Below are 17,841 nucleotides of genomic sequence, written 5' to 3'. Positions count from 1 at the left end.
GAATAAGATCATGTTCTGACCTTTGCCTCTTTAGCATTTATATTTGTCTGAGTATCAACTTCCCTCAGAAGAATTTTCTTTTAATTCATTTTGGGCATGTGGGCATTACTGACAAGGCTAGCATTTATTGTCCATCCCTAAGTACCCTTAAGGTGGCAGTGAGTTGCTTCCTTGAACCACTGCAATCGTTCTGGTGAAGGTATTCTGGCAATGCTGTTGGGGGGGGGTGGGGGAAAGTCTGGTGGTACGTGCCTTCAGGCTCCTGTATCTTCTACCCGATGGGAGGGGAGAGGAGAAAAGAGAGAATGTCCCGGGTGGGTGGGGTCTTTGGTTATGCTGGCTGCTTCACCAAGACAGTGAGAGGTAAAGACAAGGACTTAAGGACAGCTTCTACCCCACTGTGATAAGACTATTGAACAGTTCCCTTATACAATGAGATGGACTATGACCTCACGATCTACTTTGTTGTGACCTCGCACCTTATTGCACTGCACTTTCTCTGTAGCTGTGACACTTTACTCTGTACTGTTATTGTTTTTACCTATACTACATCAATGCACTCTGTACTGACTCAATGTAACTGCACTGTGTAATGAATTGACCTGTACGATTGGTTTGTAAGACAAGTTTTTCACTGTACCTCAGTACAAGTGGCAATAATAAACCAATACCAATACCAATACAACACTGAAGAATCATGTGTGACTTGAAAGAGAATATGCAGGTAATGATGCACCTGCTGTTCTTGCCTTTCTTGGTGGTGGTGAGTTTGAGAGAGTAACATAGGCAGTACATTTTTTTACACAGTACACATTACAGCCACTGTATGCCTTTGGTGAAAGGAATCAAAGTTCAGGATTTTGGATGGAGTACCAATCAAGTGGATTGCTTTGTCCCTGATGGTGCTGAGCTTCACGACTCATCCAGATAAGTGAAGAATATTATCCTGACTTGTACTGTATTGATGGTGGAGAGGATTCAGGGTGTTGGCAGGTGAGTCATTCACTGCAGGATTCCCAGCCTCTGATCTGCTGTTGTAGCCGCAATATTTCCAGTCCAGTTACATTGATGGTCAATGGTGACACCCAAGATGTTGATGCTAATGCCATTGAATGCCAAGGATCGGTGGTTGTGGTATGACTGTTACATGCCAATTATCAGCCCATGTCTGAATATTATCCATGTTTTGCTGCTTGCAATATTATCCATGTTTTGCTGCTTGCATGTGTGGTTACCTTCATTTGTTGTGGAGCTGAAGGAATTAAATGTCATATCACTAACAGAGAACATCTCCTCTTCAAAGTCAGTCAAAGTCAAGTTTATTATCATATGCAGAAATACATGTATGCACAGGTGCAATGAAAAACTTACTTGCAGCAGCATCACAGGCACATAACATCAGATAAGCAACATTCAAAAGAAAAACAAAAATTAAACATAAATTGTACACAACTTTTACAAGAAAGAACAGAATTAGAACAAAAAAAAGTCAGTTGTAGTGTAAAGTGATCAAAGTAATCATAGTGTTGTTATACTGAGTAATGATTAGGGTTGTGCCAGTTAGTTCAAGAACCAAATGGTTGAAGAGAAGTAGCTGTTCTTGAACCTGGTGGTATGGGACTTCAGGCTTCTCTGTCTCCTGCCCGATGGTAGCTGCAAGAAGATGGCACGACCTGGATGGTGGGGACCTTTGATGATAGATGTTGCCTTCTTGAGGCAGTGCCTCAAGTAGATAATACTGATGGTGGGGAGGGATGTTCCTGTGAAGTACTGGGTTGAGTACACTACTCCCTGCAGCTTCTTACATTCCTGTGCATTTGAATTGCCATACCAAACTATGATGCAACCAGTCAGGATACTTTCAACAGTACATGTGTGGTACATCTGATCTTATGATGTCATTGATGAAGCTGTTGAAGCTGTGCCTGGAACAATGCCCTGAGGAGCTCTCAGAGTGATATCCTGGGGATAGAATAATCGACCTCCAACAACCATTACAATCTTCGTTTTGTGCAAGACATGACTCAATGACTTGAGTATTTTCCCCTTGATGTTCTTCAGTTTTACCAGATCTCCTTAATGCCATATTTGTCAACTGCTGCTTGACCTCTGGAATTCATTCATTCGTCCATGTTTGGGCCAAAGTCATTGCTATGGAGCTGAGTCATCTTCCTGAAGAAACCCAGATTTGGTATCTTTGAGCAGGCTGCTGGTCAGTGTTCCACCTATCACCTTCCAGCTTCTGCCCCACCCCTCCCTTTTCCCTTTCATCTGCTGTGTGATCTGGATCCAAAATGTCGACATACACTTTTTGCATCCACGGTTGCTGCTTGACCCACTGAATTCTTCCAGCATCTGTTTTCTCGTTGGTGAGTGTGCATTTTGATGGCACTTTTGGTAACAATGTCCGTCACTTTTCTGCCTTTTGAGAGCAGACTGATTAGGCGGTAATTGTCAGGTTGATGCCATCAACTATACTGGAACTGCTTAGCTGGAGGCACCACCTTTTTTGGAATGCAGGTCTTCAATACTACAGCCAGAGTGTTGTCTGGTTTCACAGAGTATGCTGTATCCAGCACACACAGGCATTTCTTGGTATTACAGAGTGAAGCAAATTGGCTGAAGACTGGGGATTACAGAAAGAAGGCAAAATTGTCTTGGCGCTTCTGAAGAAACATGGTTGCAAACACTTCAGCCATGCCTCAACTCATATGTTGGCCCCCCATTCTCCTGTTACAGTAGCTGTTTAACATTTCACTGCCATTCACAGCTAGATGTGGCAGGACTGCAGAGCTTTGATCTGATCCATTCACTGTGAGATCACTTAGCTCTGTCTATTGCATGCTGTTTTGGGGTTTAACTCACTTATAGTCCTGTGTTGCTGTTTCACCAGCTTGGCACCTCTACAGATATACACAATATAAATTTAACCAAACATAGATTTATGTGGGCTCTTGGTCTTCTTCACCAAAACATTTCACCATGTACTATATTTCACATCAAGGAATTATCCACTTGTACTGACGGCTCTAATGAATCACTTCTCCAGATGGTCTTCGTATAAATCTGATCTCACATTTTGTTGTGTAATTGTCACCATAACATAATTGTCTTCATAATCATACATATATATGACTAGATTATACTGCATATTTTCTAAAGAGGCCACTAACACTTGTCAACTGCTATAGTAGCTAAAATTATACATTGCATAATTATTATGTTATTAGATACTATGAACTGAGCCCTGGTGGATTCTTATAGCTCTCTGTCTTCATGCCTTTGCTTTGACAGGGTTTTGTATCTTGACTTGCACTCTGACTTCTGGTAGGCACCTAACCTTTCTCTTTTGAATTCACAAAGGTGTCTCTTTGACTTACCCTATCTTCCTCATCTCCAATCCTTGCAATTTTGTCATGCCTGCTTTCAGTCTGTCCTGCTGTACACTGGCTATACTTTTTTGGGCTGACATCGGTAAGTTCACACCTGCTGTAACATTGAAGTGTTTGAATTGCTCCCACATTACAATGGTCCTTGCTTTTAAGGCAACCATACTTGATTCAATCTAGACAGCAATTCTGTAAACAACAAAAATCCTGTGGCCATTGACCTCTTCCCAGATCATGTGCAGTCCCACAGATTTGGCATTGTCTGTGCCAATCTCAATCAATATTACCTTGCTGCAACACTTCATGACAAGACTTTTGCCTTTCACCCTATCTCTGGATTCTTGTAATGGCACAGCCACCATCCTGACAGTCTAGTGAACCAGCACTCTCATACTGTCCAAATAAATTACGCACTCTACCTTTGAACAGCTTTCTGTGAAGAATTGTGAATATTCCTGTTGATCTGCAAATACTAAATAGCTGTCCAAATGATGCTTTGAACTCCGATGAGCTCATAACAGACCACACTTCACTTTGCGACCTTTCATCCTGGTCTAAATCTCGGGACAGCTTGTTACTTTCCTTTGCAGATTTGTTTTCTAACCTCGTAGTGGCCTCCACAGATGCTTCTATAAAGGACACCTCCTGCCTTAGTTTCTCATTGCCTTCGTAATGGACTATTTGGCTCACTTACAGCTCTGCAGTGGAATAGACACATCTCCAGCCCTCACTGGCAGACACATGAATAATCACCATAGTGATTCCATGAGTTCTGAAGAATGCTCTTAGTTTTGTTTTTCTATCAGGGAAGTGTATACTTTGTTGATATCTTAGAGTTGTATAGCACAGTAACAGGCCTTTCTGCCCACCTTATCCATGCTGACCTATTTACCCATCTACACCAAACCCATTTGCCCTCCTTAGGACCATATCCTTCCACGCCTTGCCTGTTTAAGTACCTGTCTAAGTGCCCCTTAAATGTACTAATTTTATCTGATTCCACCATCTCTGGCAGTATGTTTATTAACCACTCGCTATGTAAAAAAACTTACCACTCAGATCCCCTTTAAAACTCCTTCCTTTCACCTTAAACCCATTCTCTCTTGTTTTTGATACCCCTAGTAAAAAAAGGACTTTGACAATCTATCCTGTCTATGCCTCTCATAATCTTATAAACTTTTATCAGGTTGCAGACTTCCAATCAGAAAAGCATCTTGCCACCACTATCCTCTGTCTACTACCATCAAGACAATTTTGGATCCAATTAGCCAGCTCGCCTTGGATTCCATGTGCCTTGAAGTTCTGGACCAGCCTCTTATGTGGCACCTTGCCAAATGCCTTACTAAAGATCATACAGGCAAAGTCTATCGCCCTGCCCTTCATCAATTTTCTTAGCTACCTTCTCAAAAAACTGAAATTAATGAGACGTGCTGACTACAAAGTTGTGCTGACTATCCATAATCAGCCCTGCTTTTGCAAATATTGGAGAAAATCCCAAGGAATAGGATTTATGTATATTTGCATTACTGATTTATAGCTCACCAGCTTATAGTTAGCTGGTTTTTCCCTGCTGCCCTTCTTAAATGAAGGAAAAACATCAGCTATTCTCTAGTTTTCTGGTACCTCACCCATGGTTAACAAAGATGCAAACATCTCTCTCAGGGCCCCAGCTATTTCCTCCCTTGTTTCCCAAAGCAGTCTGGGATAGATCTCATCAGGTCCTCGAGATTTATCAAATCTCATGCATCCCATGGCATCTAACAGCTCCACCTGCTTAATACTGACCTGTTCCAGATTATCCACATACCCTTCCCTGAACTCAATATCTTCCACGTTCTTCTCCTTAGTAAATACAAATAAGAAGTATTCATTTAGGACCTTGCCCACATCACCTTGTTCCATCCATAGATTACCCCTTTGGTGTCTAAGGAACCCACTTCTTTCCATCCTACCCTCTTTCTCCAGATATATTTATAGAATGTATTGAAGACCAAACCACATGGTTCCCTCAATCCTTGAAGGTAGATTTATTCTTACGTATATGACAGTAAGAAGCTGGCATATGCATGAAATGCTGTTGTTTGCTTGAATCATGGACAAATGGGACAAGAGGAATGAAAACAGCTTGTGTTTTTGTCAGGAATTAAGGGAATAAAGGGATCTTGAGATGGTGCAGGGAACTGGGGCTGAGGCTAAAGATCAGCCATGATCTTTTTGAATGGTTGTTGAGCCAAATGCCCCTCACCTACCACTAGTTCTTATGTTCTCATGTTGTTACAACACAGCACTAAAGCAGCCACTCTAAAGTAAAGTGAGTAAATAGTCCAAGACAGGTCAGAAGAAACTCAAACTCCCTCAATCTTCTGAAGCAAAGGAGTTTGACCATTCTAATTTTCGAACTGCATGACTGATTAAAGTTGCATATATTATTTAGTGTTAATAAAACCAATTGGTAGTTTCACCCCAGACTATCCTACAATAAACAGTTTGAAAAAAAGCTATGCAAATTGAGGTGCTGCCTGTTCCTGTTCATCAGTGTTCATATTGAGATTTGGCCTCATCTCTTAACAGAGAAAGACATGTATTTGGCAATACTTGCCAAGTTAAAACAATATGACATTTTTCCTTTGAACACCAGGTTTGATTGTGAATATTTACTCCCTCCTGCAACCTACAGTTTTTAAAAGATACGGTGCTTCTTGATCTATTTTGACTTCTTCCCATCTTCCTACCTCCCTCCCCCCGCCCATAATATTTTTGACCTTGACTTGCAGTACAATAGACCTTGGCTTTTCACTTCATTTTTCAAAAAAGAAGAGGGAGTCTGGTGGAATTTTTCAAGCAGAAGCAGACAGGCAGTGGCTATGTGAACAAGCTGGAGAATTAATTACATGAAGCATCCCACTGGAGCCAGAACTTGCCTTCACTCAAAGCCCATTTACGGGCTCTCGATTGCAGGGACACCAAATAATAGTCAAAAATACTGACTGTAGCTCAGAGGCAATGGAGCCAATTTTAGCAGGCGTTTACTGCAACTCCAGCTGAAATTAGCTAATTTAGTACAGAGACTGCTTGACTCTGATGTAAAATGATTGTTGGACTGCGCTGCATTGATTAATTAAATATCGACAAGAAGTAAATTATTAGATTATGTCTGTGCTCAAAGACTAGATTACTTTAACAATCCCTGTGGTAAACTAGTAAGAGCTATACACCAAATGAGAACATTTTTATATATTTTAATTATAAAAGCCAAGTGTTTGTGTTTTACAGTTCAGCTACTAAAACTAATGGTTATGGTTTAGGTGTATATTTTAATGTAAACGTCTTTTCACACGCTTTATGGGTCACTTGGCTTAGTCATTAGTTTTCTTGTCTTTGTAAGTGATTCTGAGTTCAAGCTTCCTACCAGAGCATGAGAACATAGACAACCTGATAGTCTAGTGCAATGCTTTGGAAATGTCACATCAGTGCACTATTGGAGGTGAGATATTAAATATCAGCTCCAACAAAGAAGGGAGAAGAGACTGATTGGGGATGGTGGGGTTGGAGCAAAGTCTCACACCCAAGCCCCAAGGGGAAGTGAGTGGAAGGTTTAAGGAAATGGAAGTGGGGTTTCCAAGGCAACATTGCAGGATGACTATGACCCTAGTTTACCACTTCAATTCGGCAAATGTCATTTTTTTTAATTAACATGCAGGATCAAGCCACTAAAGTAAGATTAATATGTTGATTTGCATTTGTTTTAATGGTAAATACATAAACAGCCCAACTAGGAAATGATCGAACAGAAGGCCTGGTTCCAACGAACCCGGGGAGGTCAATGAAACTGGAAAGCTACCCATTAGAACAATATCTTAAATATTTCAAAGCCCCATCTTATGAAAAATTCTAACTTACTGCTCTTCTTAAAACCACAACCAACCTGCAGCTTCAAGGTGCAAACCCCCAGCTGTAGTAGAAGGACACCCTTTTTGAACTGTGCCATAAAAGGGACTTCCACACAATAAAAAGCAAAAAAATAGATGGAGATTTATCCACATCTGACCACTTTTCAGCAGTCAGTTAAAGTACATCATTGTTGGATGCTGGATAACTTGCTGGTTCTCGTGGTTCAAGGGAACATCATGATAACAATAGATATGAGGAGCAGTGAATAGAATTAATTTCTACTGCTACACAACTTCATACAATATATTGTTATTTCTTTGAGATATCTTGCCAATGGTTCTCTCTCTTGACTCAGGGTCAAGGATCACTTGATACTATTGCTGCACTTTGGTGGGTACTGAGGTGGTTGATAAGATCAAGTAGGCTTTGCAGTCTCTGTCACATGGGGCAAATGGTGCTTGATGATTTGTGTGGATGGCTAGTGTGAGAAGTGATTCACTCTCTCATTCATCTTTGCAAGGCTTCCATGTGTTCCTGATAAAGAGACTTGAGTTTCTTGCCACCATTGGGTTCAACTGTCTTAATTAGTTTTTTTTAACATGTATAGTGTTTAATACACCTCAAGTGGCTGCACAAGGAATGGCCACTTACTAGTTTATTGGTTCATCCATCAGGTGAATATGTGGTTTTTTCATTGGTTGGTTTGGCCACAAGTATCTAATAGGTTTCCTGATTGGACAATTGCTAGCTAAAGAGGATCTCTTATCTCAGGTATAAAAGGTGTTGCTTTTTGTTAATCTCCCCTCTTGCTCTTCCTCCCCCTGGCCTGAATTTTCTTTAGTTCCCTTTGTCTCGGCTCATCAAAGCCAATGCCATGTGCTCTGTGACTGTTCCTTGGTTTTAAACTTTTCCAATAAAACTTTGTGAAGCACCAAGTTGTTTTCAGCTCATTCCTGGACTCCGGAAAGAACCTATGGATTCGGAAATAACCCAATCTGATAATTTTGGTGTAGTCGTGCAGGATGGTTATGAAAAACAGAGTTTGAAAATTCCTCAGACAGATAGAAGGTAAGAGCATCTTCCATTTCTGAATTGTTGGGGAAATCATCAGATTCTGCTTCAGTACACCATCTGAAGGAAGTTTAAGAGTGAGAAGAAAGCTCTATTTTACCTTGCTATTTGAAATATTTTGGGTTGAAGCTCTATTGGTAACTGTGATTAACATCTAAGTGAAGAGTATTCATTGAGATTGAACTGAAACAATGGCTGGAGTTGAGAAACAAACCATAGCATCTCCAACTGAGAGAGACCTGATGACTGGGGGTTTAAGTGCTTACTTGGATAAAATATATCAATTTGATGTGATTAACAAAACAATCCGGAAGATTGACTTATGAGTGATGTTGGAAAGATATGGAATAAGATTCAGAAAATGTGGTCGGGAAAGGCAAAATCTGGCTGTACTATTGCAGTATTAACAGAGCTAAGAAAGCGTGAGCGTGCTGAGCTAAGAAGCCAAATCACTGAGAATGAGCGTGCCAAGCTAAAAAGCCAAATCTGTGAACTAAAGCAAGCACATGGTGAAGTGACTGAGCAAGCAAGTAAATTAACAGAACAATTGGAGAAGAAGGAAGAAATGTGTAACATGCTGAAGGAACAGTATGATAGAGACAGTAAAAAGTCCAAAGAACAACTTTCTGCATAAACTGAACGAGTGAGAAAACAAAGCAATAAGTGTAACCAACTTAATGCAAAATGTGGGGAACTCCAGAGCAGACTGAATCAGCTACAATACACAGAGTCAGGACTTTCAGTGGGCAGTCCCTCCCGGGGCACAGCATTGAGCAGATCCCAGGAACAGCGCCACCTTTGGAACTCTGGAGAATTACAGCTCATGGCAAACAGACCTCGGGAACAGTGCCACCTTTGGAGCTCTACGGCACTGCGTAACGATGTAACATTGTAAAGATGTAACACTGACTCAGCAGAAACCTCTGGTGACTCAAGTGATGATGACAACAATGAGAGAATTAGTCTGGCAGCCATGTCACGACTTGCCCCAATAAAATTGAAGGCAATCAAAGCACACAAGAATGAGAATGGAGATTATGAAAGGAGATAAGAGCTTTACCATCAGCTACTGGATCCAGAAAAAATTGATAAATGGTCCAGAGAAATTCCATATCCTAAAAAAGGAAACTTAAGGACTTGGACTGAACTTCAACGAATCAAGAACATATACCAACTGCATCCATATGATGGACTCCAAATTTTGGCTACTATGTTGTCTTCTCAGCAAACCAGGCAGTTGAGAATTGATGACGGCATGGGAGATGACAGACAGGACCTAAGAGGTGTTTGGAATGCAATAAAGAGATGGTTGAATGAGCAGGCCCCAACACAGATTGATTGGAGGAAAGTGGTTGATTGCAAACAAAAGGCTTCAGAGGATGTTTCTGAATATGAAGACTGGTATAGGACAGTTTGGATCAGTTATTCAGGAGTTCAAGGAATAACTGAAGATAATATAGAGGAATCCAAATATGGCCCCCTCAAGTCGGCATTCATGGATGGCTTCAAACCAAATGTTGCCAAAATGGTGAGGCTAACAAAAGCAAATTGGAGTGAAGCTGCCATTCCTTACAGTGATCTGGTGTAAACTGCCAAACAAGTGGAGCGAGATATCGAACTCCAAATAAGGTCGGTACAGATGAACCAACTGCCCACACCTGCTAACCAACAGGACAAGTGGGTCTGCAATGCACAACAATATCGGTCTGGGCCATGACCACAAGGTAATAAAATGAGATGTCAACTCTGTGGTAAGAAGGGACATAGTGCAAAAAAGTGTTGGCAGAAACAGCCTCCACAACAGCAATTTCAACCACAGCCTCAATCACAAGTTCAATCCCCTACCTCGCAAAGAATGGGGCACTTTGATCAGATGGAGCAGGTTCAAAGTACAACTTCAGACACAGTGGACATGTGGCACACATTGTATGATAGTTTGGTCGATTATTGTGTGAAATTAACCTAAGCTGTTCAGTCTGCTTTCAAAAAGGTTTCTGGTGCTTGGAGCTGTCCATCAGAAGGAGGACACACCCTGATTCCTGGCGAGTGGGTCCTGGTCAAGAAACCACACAAGGAACCACTGGGAGCTCGGTGGGAAGACCCTTACCAAGTACCACTGATCACCAATTCAGCAGTCAAGTTGAAGGTAAAAGCAGATACACGCCAGCCACTGCAAGCAGACTAAAGTGGCACCAGATGAAGGCAACAAGTGCTGTGGTTAATGTGCTAGTAACCTGTTGGTCACAGTGCCTATGCTGCTGGGCTACAGTGAACAAATCACTAACCAGCCAGAAGACTTCAAGCAAGTCGACAACTACTAGACATCATGAAGTCTATCTTAATATTAGTTGTAGTTGCTATATATTTAGTTATAATGCTCATACTATGTCTTATCATAACTTACATCTTTATTACTTGTTTAAAGGTGATCATTAGTAGAATTATTCAAACTCGTGCAAGTGCATCCACTGATCTGCCTAACCATGACATAAAGCTACAAGTGCTTTGAAGGACATGTGTATATTCTTGAACATATTTCAAGCCTTTTCTGTCTCTGAATTTTCAGATATAATAATTCTAAATGGGTGATTTAGAATCAAAGGGCGGATTGTTGGATTCGACTGTCTTAATTAGTTTTTTTAACATGTATAGTGTTTAATACACCTCAAGTGGCTGCACAAGGAATGGCCACTTACTAGCTTATTGGTTCGTCCATCAGGTGAATGTGTTTTTTTTTCATTGGTTGGTTTGGCCACAAGTATCTAATAGGTTTCCTGATCGGACAATTGTTAGCTAAAGAGTATCTCTTATCTCAGGTATAAAAGGTGTCATTTTTTTGTTAATCTCTCTTGCTCTTCCTCCCCCTGGCCTGAGTTTTCTTTAGTTCCCTTTGTCTCGGCTCATCAAAGCTAGTGCCACGTGCTCTGTGACTGTTCCTTTGTTTTAAATTTTTCCAATAAAACTTTGTGAAGCACCAAGTTTTCAACTCATTCCTGGACTCCTGAAAGAACCTGTGGATTCGAAAATAACCGGATCCGACACCACCGTCTAGGATCCTCTCACTTCATTTTAAACATTCATGGGCCAGGGATTCCGATGAGTAGGTAGGGATGTTACATATCAACCAGGAGGCTTTAGGAATGTCATTATATTGTTTCCTCTCCTCCTGTTCATCTCTTACTTGACTTGGAATTATGGTTTGAAGTGTATTTATTTTAAAGCAAGGAATATAACAGAGGAAAAGGTAGAGGAGTTTAGAGCCTGGATTAGTACATGAACTACAAAACTGTGGCCATCACAGAAACTTGGTTGAGAGAAGGGCAGGACTGGCAGCTCAGCATTCCAAGGTACAGATGTTTTAGAAGTGACAGAGGAATGTAAAAGAGGTGAGGGAGTTGCATTGCTGATTAGGGAGAACGTCATGGTTTCACTAACAGAGGACATATTGGATCACTCCTCCAGTAAGACCATTTGGGTAGAGTTCAGGAATAAGATAAGTGCAGTCACTATGATGGGATTACACTATAGGCCTCCCAATAGCCATCTGGAGCTAGAAGAACAGATATGTAGGCAGATCAAGGACAGCTGTAAAAACAACAGGGTTATTGTAGTGAGTGATTTTGACTTCCCCAGTATTGACTGGGACTCCCTTAGTACCAGTGGTTTAGATGGGGAACAATTTGTTAAGTGCACCCAGGAAGGTTTTTGGAAACAATATGTAGATAGTGCAAGTAGGGATGGGGCCGTACTGGACCTTATTTTGGGGATTGCATCTGGCTAGGTGATCAAAGTCCAGTCAGGGAACATTTTGGGAACAGTGACCATAATTCTGTAAGTTTTAAGATAGTTATGAGTGAGAGTGCTAAACTGGGGGAAGGCTAATTAAAACAGGGTCTGGAGAAAGAGGATTGGGTGCAGCTGTTTGACAGTAAATCCACATCTGATTTGTGGGAATCTTTTTAAGTCCAATTCATTGGAGTTCAGGACCAGCATGTTCCTGTGAGGATGAAAGATAAATTTGGCAAGGTTCAGGTACTTTGGATGACAAAAGATATTGTAAGTTTCATCAAAAAGAAAAAGGAAGCACACAAGCTTTAGGAAACTGAAATCCTACAGGGGCCTTAATAAATATAGAAGAAGCAGGTAAAATTTAAACAAGAAATTCGGAGAGCTAAAAGGAGCCATGAAGTGTCCTTGGCAAGTAGGATTAAGTGGAACCCCAAGACATTTTATGCATACATTAGGAGCAAGAGGGTAGTTAGGGAAAGGATAACTCCAATCATTGACAAAGGAGGGAATACATGAGTGGAGCCAGAGTAAGTGAGTGAGGCCCTTAAAGAGTACGTTGCATTGGTATTAACCAATGAGAAGGACATGGATAGCAGTGAGATTAGGAAGGGGTATGTTGATATTCTAATGCATGTCAAGATTAAGAAGGAGAGGGTGTTGGGTTTCTCAAAACACATTAAAATGGATGTCCCCAGAGCCTGTTAGGACCTATCCCAAGGAAGCAAGAGAAGAAATTGCTGGGGCCTTTGTATCCATTTTAGCCATGGGTGAGGTGCCAGAAGACTGGAGAACAACTAATGTTGTTCCTTTGTTTAAGAAGGGCAACAGGGACAAAATAGGAAATTAAAGGCCTGTGAGACTTACACCAATGGTAGGGAAATTATTGGAGAAGATTCTTAAGAACAGGATTTACTCCCATTTGGAAAAGCATGGAGTTGTTAAGGATAGTCAGCATGGCTTTATGCAGGGGAGATCCTGTCGCACAAACCTGACTGTTTTTTAAGGATGTGACAAAGATGATTGATGGTAGGGCAGTGGATGTTGTCTACATGGACTTCAGTCAGGCATTTGACGAGGTCTCTTATGATGGTTGGTGCAGAAGATTAAGTCACGTGGGATCCTTGGTACATTGGTAAATCGGATCCAAAATCAGCTTGGTCATAGAAGACAGAGGGTAGTGGTAGAAGGGTGCTTTTCTGAATGGAGGTATCTGACCAGTGTTTCTCCACAGAGATCAATGCTGGGATCTCTGTTGTTTGTAATATGCTGTATATTAGTGATGTGGATGAAAATGTAGCTGGTCTGATTAGTAAGTTTGTAGATGATGTGAAAGTTGGTGGAGCTGTGGATAGTGAGGAAAGGTCATCAAAGGATACATCAGTATATAGATCACTTGGAAATTTGGGCAGAGAAATGGCAGATGGAGTTTAATTTAGACAAGTGTGAGGTGTTGCATTTTGGGAGGTCAAATGCAAAAGGAAAGTACACAGTAAATGGCAGGATCCTTAAGAGCATTGATGTAAGTTGATTGCTCCCTGAAAGTGGCAAAACAAGTGGATGGGGTGGTAAAGAAAGAATATGGCATGACTCCCTTCATTGGTCGGGCTGTAGAGTATAAAAGTTGGGAAATCAAGTTGCAGCTGTATAAAACTCTGGTCAGGCCATATTTGGAGTACTGTGTGCAATTCTGGTTGCTACACTATAGGAAGGATGGCTTGATAGAGGTGCACAAGATGATAAGAGACATAGATCGAGTGGACAGTCAGAGACATTTTCCCAGTGCGACAATGGCTAACACGAGGGGACATAATTTTAAGGTGATTGGAGGAAGGTATAAGGGGTATGTCAGGGGTAAGTTTTTACACAGAGTGGTGGGTGCGTGGAATGCACTGCCTGCCGAGGTCATGGGGGCAGATACATTATGGACATTTAAGAGACTCTTAGATAGACACATGAATGATAGAAAAATAGGGGGCTATATGGGAGGGAAGGGTTAGCTAGATCTTAAAGCAGGATAAAATGTCGGCACAACATTGTGGGCCGAAGGGCCGGTACTGTGCTGTAGTGTTCTATGTTCTATGATGTGGAGGCTTTGAAGAGGGTGCAGAAGAGACTCACCAAAGTGTTACCTGGATTGGAGTGTATTAGCAATAAGGAGAAGTTGGACATACTTGGATTGTTTCTGTGGCGCATCAGAGGCTGAGGGGAGACCTGTTAGAAGTATACAAAATGATGAGAGGCATAGATAGAGCAGATATTCTTTTTCCCAGGGCGGAAATGTCAAATAGCTGAGGGCTTAGGTTTAAGATGAGAAGGGGAAAGTTTAAAGACTTGTGAGACAAACCTTTTACACAGAGAGTGGTGGGTGCCTGAGCACGCTGCCAGGGGAAGGAATAGAAGCAGATACGAAAGCAACATTTAAGAGGCATTTAGACAGATGGATGAATAGGCAGGGAACAGAGGCATGCAGACCATGTGTAGACAGATGAGATTAGTTTAGTTTGGTATCATGATCAGCACAGAAATGGTGGGCCGAAGGGCGTGTTCCTGTGCCGTGCTTTTCTATATTTCTGTTTCAAAGTAGAGTGACTGCTTTAGAGATCTGGTGTTTGACTTGCAAACAATATGGTCTGGCCGTCAGAGCTTTATTGCTAGGAATATTGGTCCAGGAGAGGATGTGGATGCTTTGTCACTTATCTAATAAGCAGATGGAGTCACGAGAGCCCCCACCACCCCTCTTCATCCCCCCTCCCTCTCCTGGTTCCATCCACCCACCAGACACATAGTTCACCAACAGCCTCCCCCTCCCCGCCCCCCCCCCCCCCCCCCCACCGCTCCCCTCCTCCTCCCGCCTCTCCCCTCCCCTCTCTGGTTCTGGTTCCATCTGCCATTCATCTCTCCCTTAATAGTTTCCATTATCACCTCTTTTACTTACACTGGTAGCCCTTTGTGTTCCTGCTTATCAGGCACAGTAGTGTAGCGGTTAGCATAACACTATTACAGCGTCAGCGACCCGGGTTCAATTTCAGCCGCTCTCTGTAAGGAGTTTGTACATTCTCCCCGTGTCTGCGTGGGTTTCCTCCGTGTGCTCCGGTTTCCTCCCACATTCCAAAGGACGTATGGGTTAGGAAGCTGTGGGCCTGCTATGCTGGCGCCAGAAGCATGGCGACACTTACAGGCTGCCCCCAGAACACTACGCAAAAGATGTGTTTCGATGTACATGTGACTAATAAAGATACCTTATCTTATCCAGCAGCCACCTCCAATCTTCACCCTCCTCTCCCCCCATCTTACTCCAAATGCACCTTCATTTTCTTTCTCTTTGCCTGCCTCCGTCTATCATCCACCGGCCTTTGTTCTACCAATTCCACCCATCATCCCTTCCCTTATCTGTTGCGACCTGCCCATTATTTTTCACCCCTCTTCAGTCCACCAATCACTCAGGCTCCTGGTCACCACTCCTGCCCCCACCCCTTCATTATTACTGTCCATCTCCCCTCTCTACTCTCAGTCCTGAGGCAGGGTTTTGATCCAAAACATCAACAATTCCTTTCCCCCCACAGATGCTGCTCGAGCCATTGAGTTCCTCCAGCAGATTGTTTGTTGAGGATTTTGTAGAGCCAGCACTGATGCTTTGAGTTGACTGCTGTAGGTACCATGCCTTCAGAGTATCTATGGTTTCCCTGTTTAAATATGTATCACTATTTTAAAGATAGCAGGCCATTTTACTTTAATTATTTTGGTTGGTCCTCTCTGAGAGAGAGCTTTTTCTCTCCTGTTCATTTGACATTTCACCAATTCCCGTCTGCATATTTGAGCTGATGCAGCTATAATCATTGTCATCTGTACACACATGGATCCATTTGGGCTGAGACATCACGGGACAGTGTAATTGCAAATCTTCAGGGGGACATACTTAAGAACCTGTGAATGTGCCATATGTCACTTCATATGTCCAATGCATGATAATTTCCAAACAAATGACAATTATTATGTCAAGATAAAGTATCAGTAAAGTCAATTCTAAGCCAGTTAATTAATTATATAAAATGGTTTAAATCAATATGGTGTTTATTTTCTACGTCAATGCCCATTATGATGCAGCTCATGTATAAGTGGTCAGGCTTAATTTAGTTAAAAGGTGTAGGATCATACTTGGATACTCTGAATTCACTTCAGCTTCATGCAATGCATGGAAATGGGTCAGAATGTGCTGGGAAATACAATAAGCCCTACATCTAACTGTTGAAATTTACAACTGCCTTCTCACATGTTCCAGCAAGTTCAGAACGCCTGCATGAATGCAAATGTCCTGAACTTGCTGGCTGGCATCTGGCAGGATTTTCCTAGCTACGCTCCAATTTTGGAGCTCAGAAGCAGAGCTTGAACCTGTTGAATTCTTTTGCACTTGCACTGGAGAATTTGCTTGTTGAACTTGTACAAGGTTAAGCTTGGTGAAGGAAGAATGTTCATTGATTTGAAATGGAGAGGAATAACTCTAAGGGAGAAAGTTAACTGTAAGGTCATTACATTTTTTTAATTGTTTTAAATTAATTACTAGTACCTATAATTCCAAGTGCTTTCTTTAGCTATTTTGATAGCTTCTTTTGTGAAAGTTTTAAATGATTAATAGATTTTTAATAGTCCTTGAATATTTATCAAACTTGGTGACATTCAGAAGAAATTAGAGACCTGGACATCTGGTAAAATTGTTACTTTGTCAATTGTCAAATGTCTTTCCAGCTGTTGGATGATGGAGTTTATTCTTCCCCACTCAAGTTACTGTCTGATTTCACAGTTGCCTTGTTAGCACATGGGGCTTTTCCAAATTGGAGTCAGACTTTACTTAGCAGCACTTCAACATCAGGAGGTCTGAAAATGCCAAGTACAGATGTTCTTTGTCAGCAATGATTGTGAATGGCTTACCACTGGCAGCATTTTCTGACCCATTATTACAAAAGGGTTTAAATGTTATCCTCAATCAAAGATGCAATATTATCTGCAAACATCCTTCTTTTCATTGAAACAGGCCATTTGGTCTATTGAGTTGATATTGGCTCATGGAGCAATCCTGTTGGTTGCATCTTCTAAGTCTTTGCCTACAGCCCAGTATTTTGTTCTTTCAAGTGTCTGTCTGACTCCCTTTTTAAGACACTGCTTCTCTTTACACCAACCTTGCAAGGAATGAATTTCAGATTCTAACAACTCTAAGACAATAAAAAGTTAATTTTCACATTTCCCTTTTATCTGTCACCCAGAAACTTAAATACATCTCCTGGTCAGTGAACCTTCCACTAATGAAAATGACTTCCTTCTATTTATCCTGAACCAGTCATGATCTTTCTGTGATTCCTTGACAAACTGATTGAAGTGTGTGGGCAATGATCCTGCAGGTATTTTTTTTGAATCTTTCTTTCTGTTTCTTCATTTTATGTTGAAACATATTCCAGAGATAGTCTTGTACCTCTCATCTAATTTCTGTTCAGCTTCTCAGTTTGGGCATGCAAGCATAATAATTAGGCTACTGTTCTGGTATCCGAGGTCTGAGCTAATGATCTGAAAATAGTTCAAGTCCCACCACAGTAGTTGAAGATTCTAAATTCAAGTAATTAAATAAATCCAAAATGAATCAGTAATGGCAACCAAGAAACCACTAGATTGTCATATGGAGGAATGTGAGATAAGGGATATGCGGGAGGAA

This window comes from Pristis pectinata, chromosome 9 (assembly GCF_009764475.1).
Source record: "Pristis pectinata isolate sPriPec2 chromosome 9, sPriPec2.1.pri, whole genome shotgun sequence".
Classification (NCBI taxonomy): Eukaryota; Metazoa; Chordata; class Chondrichthyes; order Rhinopristiformes; family Pristidae; genus Pristis; species Pristis pectinata.
The sequence above is the reverse complement of the archived record's forward strand: the minus strand, read 5'-3'. Positions refer to the sequence as shown.